This window comes from Ctenocephalides felis, unplaced genomic scaffold, assembly GCF_003426905.1.
Source record: "Ctenocephalides felis isolate EL2017-DRISC unplaced genomic scaffold, ASM342690v1 CF-g0.4_SCAFFOLD_01170, whole genome shotgun sequence".
Taxonomy (NCBI): domain Eukaryota; kingdom Metazoa; phylum Arthropoda; class Insecta; order Siphonaptera; family Pulicidae; genus Ctenocephalides; species Ctenocephalides felis.
The window spans coordinates 44,812,365-44,822,571 of NW_020537324.1; the positions used below are offsets into that span (position 1 = coordinate 44,812,365).

The 10,207-nt window shown below is 32.6% G+C and overlaps 1 pseudogene; it reads right to left on the reverse strand.

Moving 5' to 3' along the window:
* Positions 1-5,398: 5,398 nt before the first annotated feature.
* LOC113367296 lies at positions 5,399-6,999 on the reverse strand (annotated as a pseudogene).
* Positions 7,000-10,207: the final 3,208 nt, after the last annotated feature.

Genomic DNA, 10,207 nt, shown 5'->3' on the forward strand with positions numbered 1-10,207 from the left:
ATCATTAAAAGAATTCGAGGCTATATAAAAAAAATCAGTGGCATACTTCTTCGCTGAAAGCAGTGTTAAAAGTTCTGAGTTCAAGGGTTGCAGTTTCAAACCGGCAAGCAATAGGTATCAATATTGTAGCTACCGTATGTGATCTACATGCAACAGAAGTATCTGCAATAAACGTCTAGTCTAATGAGTAAAAACACACAATCTTAGAAATGTGTCGAATTTACTAACTTCAGGGTTCTCTTGTTACCAAGAAACTGAACCACTATATGATCCTCCACATCAACTGAATTTTTTTATCATATGTTGCAACTTTCATACAGCAAAACCAACAGAAAAGGGCATCCTGAAACCGTATAATCAAATTGCATGGAATTGATTCCGAGTTGCCATTTTTCCGTATGCGCTGTAATTTGCGAGCACATAAGGTGTATACTAAAAAGATGAGGAAGATGAGAGCGAAAGACTGCCGTAGAGTTCTCTTGTAGATATATGATACTAAGCAAAGTCAAAAAGTAAAAATAATGTAAAATGTATTTTATTGAATTCAGAGTTCATAATAAGCTTCCAGTTCTGCAAAAAATCTGTAAAGCCCTAGGAAGAGCTCTCTATTTCTCTCTAGCCGAGTCTAATCATTTAGAATTCTGTAAAGAGGCTAGACGTGTCTTAAAAACCATAAACTTCTTTAAAAACGACGAGAAGATCAAAACTCTCCAACTATTCAAAATTGGATTAAAACAATAGAAGGTTTTTAAAATATTTGATAGTAAAAATAAAGTATCCGGAAATTAAGTTTTACTCAACTCGTTATTTGAACCAAGACCCTCTAAAATTTGTTTTTGTAGTATTGGACGGAATTAATAATCGAAATGCTTCCGGCATTGTTCTCAATTTCATTCTGTCCATTTTTACTCTGTAAAAGTCAAATTTAATGTAAAAGTGTTTGATAAAACAGAAGGTGCGATTGATTCATTAAAAACATTATTATTGTGTTATGCTTCGGTCAGTCATGTGTGAGTCCAGTTAAAATAAAGATATTCTAATTTCGTCTAATGTGAATACTTATGGAATTTTATTAGAAGAATAAAGTAGCAGTTTACTGCATGTTCAAATTAACAGATACATCACTGGCTTTATTACCAACAAAATGTTGAATCTTGCTCGATATGTAAGTCTCATATTTAGACAACAGATAAGAGCCGGGATGATTACTGGCTAATAAGTGTTGAAGATCGCATTGGAGAATCTCTAGTTTTTCTACTAGAAGTAAACAATATTTAAATAATCATTATATTTTCAGAATATTTTTTGCTCGATTCATATTTTAAAAATAATAATGTTAAACCACTAATTTCATTTTTTTTTTAAACTATTGAGTTAAAGAAATCAATTTAGCACTACGCGGTAAAGTAGCTCGCTCAAATCCTGTGAATGTTTTGAAAACAAAAGCTTTATTGCGTTTTGATAAAATGAGAAAAAGGCAAATTAAAGTTTGTAATACATGCGTGGCCTACGCATTTTTTTTCAATTTAGTAGGCACGATGAACATCAATTCCATCAAATAATTATGTTAACAATATGCCTGATATTTTATATACATATAAAACCTACAAGACAAACCCAAAACATTCAAATTTAAATTTTGTGTAGTGAATTTCGGTGGTAAAGGATTGAAAACGCGTGACCTCTATCTGTTCTAAAGAAATGGAGAACAAAGAAGAACAATCTTCTACTCTGGGAGAAATGAGAATGAGTGAATTATTGCTCGATAGAAGCCCAGGTACTGAGAACAAAGAAGGAGAAGTGCCCGCTTCGAATCGAATTAGCAGAAGGAACTTCCACTCGGCAACACAGGAGAATGTCAAAACTTTATCTCCTTTGTAGCCCAGAAGAGGCACTTCGAATATTCAGTCTATCATCAACCTTGGTACGGTCAACATCTAATTCTTGCTCTTTAGTTTTTATTTATTTTTACCTGAATTTACCGTTAAATCCCGTTATTTTTGTAGTTCTTTATACCTGCGCGAGTGTTTTTCCAGTACCTTAAGTTTATTAAATTTGTAATTTGTGAATTTATTTAAATATTTTATATCGTTTTATCTTTTTATTCTAATCATCAAATAGGTAATTACTCAATTTATTTAGTTTCTTTTTCTAGTTTACTTATTTCTTATTAAATATTTCAAAATGGTTGTTACACGGAGCCAAGTGCCAAGTCAGTCCTTATTTACAAGTGTCTCAGTTTTGGACGACTCAATCGATTTAAATTCTACTGTTCTTTGCTCAAATTGTTTTCATTTACAATCTCTTGTTCACGAAAGAGATATTAAAATTGATAGGCTGACAAAAGAATTGTCTGAGGTTAAGTTAGGGAACCAGAATCTTCAGCTCAGGTTTACTGGTGTTAGTTCCGTATTAGGAAATATGAGCTCTTCAGGTTCAGTTTTCAAAGAGTTGTCCACATTTTCACGTTCTTTTTCAAAACTCTGTAATGAGTTATCTGGTTTAATAAAAAAAAAACGGAACATAGATTAGAAACAGCTTAGGGATGAATTTACCAAATTAGAGTCCAAAGCAAAGCACCTCGAGCAACGCGTTAATCATGATTTGTTAGGTTCTATTAAGAACAGTAAAATTTTGTTTCTTTCCGATAGCCACGGCAGAGGGTGGTCAGAATGCTTGAGAGAAGAGCATAGTCAAGCCGGGAGCCGGATTTGCTGGCGTGGTTGCGGATATCGAGAGTCTGGTGTCTGACTATGGTCCGGGTGACCATGTTGTTGTTCTAGCTGGAACGAATGACGATTCGTCCAATTACGCTATTCGTAGCGCTTTGGAAAAGGCTCGTCGTTCATGTCAAGAGACAAACCTTTGTTTGATGACAATTCCGTACAGATACGACGAAGTGCGTTGCAACGGGCTGATCTCCGATGCCAATTGCTGGATCAACCGAGACTACGGAAAGTTCAGTAATCTTCGGATTCTTAATGTCAACAGGCATGTTGGTTTATCCGATTACACAAGGCATGGCTTACATTTTCTTTTCAACGTGAAAAGAAAATTATGTAGGGTTTTAGCAAACGGGTTGTTGAGTGTCAAGGCTGTGACGGGAATGAAACCTTCGATTTCTAATTCCTTTCATGCCTAAAGCTGATAACAAATTTGCAATTATTTTTCAAAATATACAAAAACTATCCAATAAACTGAATCAATTAGAAGTAGTTATAGATAAATATAAAATATTATGTTTTGCTGAACGCTGGTTAAAAAAGTCTGACCTTGAAATAAAATTAAAGGTTATAATTTATCTTCTCATTTCTGTTGAACTCAATATGGCCACGGAGGTATGTGCATTTTTGTAAGTGATTTCATTCGTAGAAGTAGAAAAACTTTTTGAATATTGTGCTGTTGAAATTAATCTCTCAAATGACGTCGTGTGTCTTATATGCGTTTATCGATCACCTGACCATAATGTTGATATGTTCATCTCGCTGATGTACGAATCGATTCATAACCTTTTTGATAAATATTCCAAAATCATTGTTTGCGGCGATTTTAATATACACTTTAATAAGCAATCGAAACCATCCATTGAATTCAATTTGAATATGCAATCTTTTGGTTTAACTCGTACTATACATGAACCTACTCGTTTTTCGCATCAATCTCCTTCTCGCATTGATAATTTCTTCACCAATTTAAAAGACTTTGATTCGCGTGTTATAAATACCACTTTTTCAGACCATCGAGGCATAATATTAAATTTTTGTAATTTTTCAACTTCTAAATCTACCTTTATCTTACACAAACGTTATTTTGTTATCTTTTGGAAAAGAAATCATGGACCTTACTTAACAAGTCCAAAGACTCAAATACAATGTTCGACAATTTTATTTCTACATTTTTATTCAACTTTGATCAAGCTTTTCCTCTCATTAAGAAAACCGTTTGCCCAAAAGTCTCCTTGGCTAACTAAAGGGTTGAGAATTTCACTTAAAAGATTAGCATTTCTTGAGAGATTTTCGATACATAATGATAACATGGCTTTTATAATTTATTTTTATAAATATAGGGCAACTTTAAATGATCTAATCAATTTAGCAAAGATTCAACAAAACTTGATTTTTAATTCAGCAAATAAACAGAAACCAATTTGGTCCTTAATTAACTCGGAAATTAACACGAAAACTAAATCTTCACCGATTGATTGTCTTACAATCAACGGCGACAAGATTATTGATAAGGTAGTCATATCTAATAAATTTAATCACTTTTTTGTCACCAAAGCATCTAAATTAACAAGCGCAATCAACTCGATCATCATTAGTTCGACTAAATCTCTATCCGCGCGAAATAATTCTACATTCGTTCTTTATCCTGTAAATTTAGAAAAACTAAAGCAAACCTTCCTATCGATAAAAGTTACTAGTTCAGCGGATCCGGATCAGATACCTAGTCTCATTCTTAAATAATTCTATCCCTTTTTCATTGATAAATTTATGTTATGTTTAAATAAATGCTTCGATGAAGGAATATTTCTATCCCACCTCAAGCATTCAAAAATTTTTCCACTTCATAAGAAAAATAATAAAGACGATATAAATAATTACCGTCCCATTTCCCTTTTGAACTCTTTCGATAATAATTAAAATAATTAAAAATAATTTAATAAATCTTGCATACTAGATTAACGTCTTTTTTCAATAAATATAATATTTTGTTCAAGAATCAGCATGGTTTCCGAAAGAACCATTCTACTTCCCACTCAATTTATAATTTAGTTCATAACACTATTGACTCCTTCGAAGAAGCCACATATTGTACTGCGAATTTGATATTATTATTTGCTATTGTTTGATAGTATTTCTCATCAAAGACTTCTTGACAAATTAGAAAATTATGGTATTCGCGGACGTCCGCTCAAACTATTTGAATCTTACCTATCGAATCGAACACAAAGCGTTTACTTAACACGTTCACGTCGGTGTGTACCACCGGTGTACCACACTGAACTGTCTCATGGGGCGGCGTGTACCACCGGTGTACCACGCTAGACTGTGCCATCGGGCGGCGTGTACCACCGGTGGCCCACGCTCGACTGTCTCACCAATCGCAATTGTACCACATGAGGTACAAACTTAATTTTACTTTGGGGTGCTGAAAATTAAAATATTAAATATATAACACACATTTTATTAAAAGATATTTATTTTTTGTTGTGGTATATAACCCTTAATTATGCAATAAAACGCTGAAAATAAAAATATTAAATATTTAACGGATTTCTATTGAAAAATATTTATTTTTATTTGTTATAATGTACATAACATATAAGTTCAATAGTTCAATAATATAAACATGATCAAATAGTTTTATAAATATTATTGCAAGTTCTACAAAAACATTATTTGTGTAGTTTGTTAAAACACTCTAAACAAAGTGCTGGTTTCCCCTTGCAATGCGCGCAATAAGTGCCCTTTTTCAAAGTTAAATTTTTGTAGCAATTCTTGCAGCGTTTCCGAGACTTCCTTGCCGATTTCTCAAATGATTCCAGCATATGTTTATTTGATTGACCATTGCACTGATCTTTTTCTTTTGACAACAGCCGATCAATGATTGATTCTCTAAATTTTAATATATTTAACTTTTTTGTGCCCCATTTTCTGTGTATGTACCAAGCATTTGCAATCGATGTTCCACAAATTAGTTGTATCACTATTTTTCGATACCATTTTATTGTTTTGCGTAGGCAACTATAATACCCCGATAGCTGATCCGATACGTCTACGCCTTTTTTTGCATCGTTATATTCGAATACAACATCGGGCTTTATTTTGCCATTTGCTGCTTCCATAAATTGGCATTGATGATGATTTGCAGTGGTCAGCATGCACACCGGTCTTTTGTCCGTCCATTTTAAAAATTTGATTCCGCTGCGATTTTCCAGAGCCAACAATTCACCACGTTTTTGTTTTTGTTTTGCTTGGGGTGGTAAATTCTTTCTGTTAATTTTCACGGTACCACACATGAATGTAATATTATCTAAAAGAAGTTCACCTAAAGCAACACTAGTATAAAAACTATCGATGAAAAGAGTGCGCCCCTCAAATAACAACCCGTTTAGCAATCTCTCTACCACATCTTGAGAGTGGCATTTTTCAATCATCGTTCCATTTTTTCCGGCATATATTTCGATATTATGCGTATATCCTTCGGGTAAACATAATTTATATAATTTTACGCCATATTTATGTCGCTTTCCTGGGATGTATTGACGGAAACCTAGACGTCCTCTCCAAGGAACCATGCTCTCATCGATAACAATTTTTTGACCAGGTCTAACGGAACTTTTGAATGTATGAACAATGGCATCTACAATTTTACGAATTTTGTATAATTTGTCTGGAGTAGCTGTGGTATTATCAGAAAAATGTAAAAACTTGAGTATGGCTAAAAAACGATCACGTCTCATTGCATTTTTTATTCTAGTGTTTGCGTACATGTCGTTTTTAGACCAGTACAATCGAATTTCTGGTAACTGCACGATACTCATGATAAGTAATATGCCTATGAGAGTATTCATTTCATCCCTTGTAACATACTTCCAGGGCTGCCGATGCATTCTGTTACAAGATGATGAATTAGATAGGCATTGTGTAGCATACTTATTCGTTTCTTCAATAATTATATCTAATATGTGATCCGCAAAAAAAAGTTTATATAAAGCAAAAGCGTCATCACAGTCAATACTTTCATGAAGAAATTCCTCCTTTCCCGAATATTCAATTATTGTAGAAGCTTTTTCACCTATGCCTTGCCATTCGTCATCGACACTCTCATTTATTGATTTCGACACCAAATTATCATTATCAGTAAAACAATCATCCACCTCACTATTTACACAAAAATCTTCTTCATCTGAAGATGAAGAAAGTATCCGTAATCTTGATGCCCTTTTCTACTCATATTTACATATTCATCACAATCACTCATTATTATATCCATGTTGATATTTTTAGACATACGAAAATAAAAACCACAACCAACACTATGTATACTACTTGTAATAATGATTGTTAAAGCAACATTTAGGCAATAAAATATTATTATGAGTAATGTTGGTTTATAAAGAAATTTATAAAATGAGTCAGGTGCAAGATTATTCCATCTAACAACAATGGATATATTCGAAAATAAAACTAACGGCAGTTTACAGGTAAAAACGGTCAGTCTAACCGCGTTTCTACACTAAGCTTTATAATTCTACCTTTAATAAAATAAAAGGTTCAAATATCAGCAGAGTTAAATCCTTATAATAAAATAATCTCATCTAAAGAAATAATCCTGATCGTGAGCAGATATGCAGCGCCCATTTATACTTGTTTATCTATGGCAGCGCCTATGCAAATCTGAACGTACAAGAAAATGCACGCCGCCCGATAAAGCGTATCGTTCTTTGTGCGGCCGTCCCATAAGAAAGTTTGCAAAAATCGGCCCCGGCGTGAACGTGTTAAATAACTATCACGAGCAAATAACTTCGAATAAATTGACAAGTACATTGGGCGTGCCCCAAGGATCAATTTTAGGGCCTCTCTTATTTCTCATATATATTAATGATTTACCCCATTGTACAAATCTTTGTGATTTTATTCTTTTTGCGGATGATACCAGCGTTATCATCAAGGCCAAATCTCTAAATGAATTACAACATAAATTAAGCGTGGTTATGTCAGAAATAACGAAATGGTTTTGTGAAAATAATCTAATCCTCAATAATGATAAGACCCAAATCATATCTTTTTGTACAAAAAATCGTTTATCCAATAATATTACTTCTTTAACCATCAATAATTCAGCATATAATTTTTCGCAAGTATCAAAGCTTCTTGGTATCTCTATATTAATAATAATTTAAATTGGTCTGATCATATCTCTATCTCACTATCACCAACTTTATCTAGAACATGTTTCATGTTGCGCACCCTAAAACGCAAACTTGGTTTAAATTGCATACTTTCAGTTTATTATAGCAACTTTTATTTTCACGTTTCATACGGCATCCAATTCTGGGGTTTTTCATCCGAACTAATTAAAATATTTAAGCTTCAGAAAAGAGCTATTCGAATAATGTTTTCCTTGCCCAGTAAAGCTTTCTGCAGACCCATATTTAAAAAACACAATATTCTAACTGTCTCATGCATTTTTCTGCTCGTAACATTATCTATCATCAAAAACAATTCGAAACTTTTTGATATGGCTTCGTCCTCCTCAAACTACAACACTAATCACAAACTTATTAAGGCGCGCACATATAAATTAGGCAGCTCTTTCAATACGATCGACGGTCTAGGTATTCAGCTTATGAATAAACTTCCCCTCAACATCCGAAACTTAGACAGCAAAAAATTTCATGCTTTCCTAGTTAAACTTTTTAAAGAATTAGCTTTTTATGACATTACTGAATTTTCTCAATTTGATTTCAATAACTATTTTCTTGCATAATCCTTATTTGCGACCATTTGATCGCCTGTACAACCTGTTTTTTTATTGCTATTTTATTAATTTAAAATTTTTACGGTTTTAAATGAGTATAACTTTCAACCTTGTGCAAGAATTTTGAGCTTGACTGGTTTGACCATAGACTTTAATATGATGAACTTGATGATGAACATTGTATTTAATGTTCGAATGCTTTTTTTAGCTCTTTTTTTTCAGAAGCGAAATTCGTGCAGCTACTATGATTATTCTAAAATTACTATCCTTTTAATATTAACTATGAATAAGCTTGACAAGAGCCTGAAATAATATCTATTATTATTGATTGCAGCTTGCTTATGAATAAATAAATAAATAAATAAATATTTAAACGAACGGGCAAACTCATTCGAGCGGACAACATTGCACCGGACTCCAGGAAAGCAAGTGGAAATGCGTGAACCAATGAACGAAAGCCCAGAATTAATTCCTACGCCAGACATAGATAATTTAGACAACGACACAGACAGATCGGAAATGGAGTCGGTTGATGGCGATATACTACAGGCTGAGAGGACTTTAAATCCCAGAACACAGTTGTGTATGATTACTACAGGCTCAACTAGCACAGTTACTCACACTCAGGTAATGAATAGTATTAAAAAAACGCCATTGTCGTCTAAGAGATCGGTTATTTGCAAATCGAAAAACCAATTAAACCCGTACAGTTAGTGAATGATCCTACAGATCATTTAAATAGAAAAACTTTAAAACTTATTGACGATTTGGTAAAAAAAATCAGATTTCCAAATCACTAGGTTTTCCTGTAAAAGTTTTCCATCAAAATTTTCCCAAACTTTATTGTCTCCCAAAAGTTCATAAACCCGATTCACCTCTTAGACCTATCGTTTCAGACTTAAATGCACATCTAAAGCAAACTTTTAAAATATATCAGCAACATACTTTCTAAGGTTACCATTTTGTCCAAATTTCATGTTTCTAACTCTTTTAATTTAGAGTTTAATTAAATAAAATTGATTATTCCGTCTGATTATTTGATGACGTTTTGATTTCGTTTTGAGACATCAGTTCCGTGACTTAGCTCTTGATTATGTTTGTGATCGTTGGAGTGAAATCCAGCCTCATACTTCTATTGATTTGAATCGTTTTAAACACATTCTAAATTTTATTGTAAGTAATACTTATTTTTGTTTCGAAGATTGTTTCTTTTCAAATTCAAATGCTAACCCTTTACATTTAGTAAAGAATGTAATTAATAACAGGTTAAATTTTTTAAGAAATAAATTTTTTGCTTCACTGTCTGATAATTCTATTTTTGATGATTTTTCAAAACATTCTTTTTTGACTAATTCAGATCCGTCTTTTACAAATAAATATAAAGGTATTTTTTCATTGCCATATTTAGGTAGTTTTTCACTTTTTGTAAAAAAATTGTTTGTAAATGAAGATTTTCTGTTAGTTTTTTCTTTTGACAATACTTTAAACTCACTTTTCACTCCCTAAGTTTACAAAGTGGATCCCAATGATTGTAATTGTTGTTATATTGGTAAAAGTTCGCAATATATTTACAAGAGTATGAACGAACACATTTGCAATTCAAAAAATAAAAATCAGTTTAAGACAATGTTTTCGGAACATGTGATTAGTTAAACCATACTTTCAACACCAAAAATCCTATTATTTTACATAAGGAAAAGAATGTTGACCTCAAAAAATT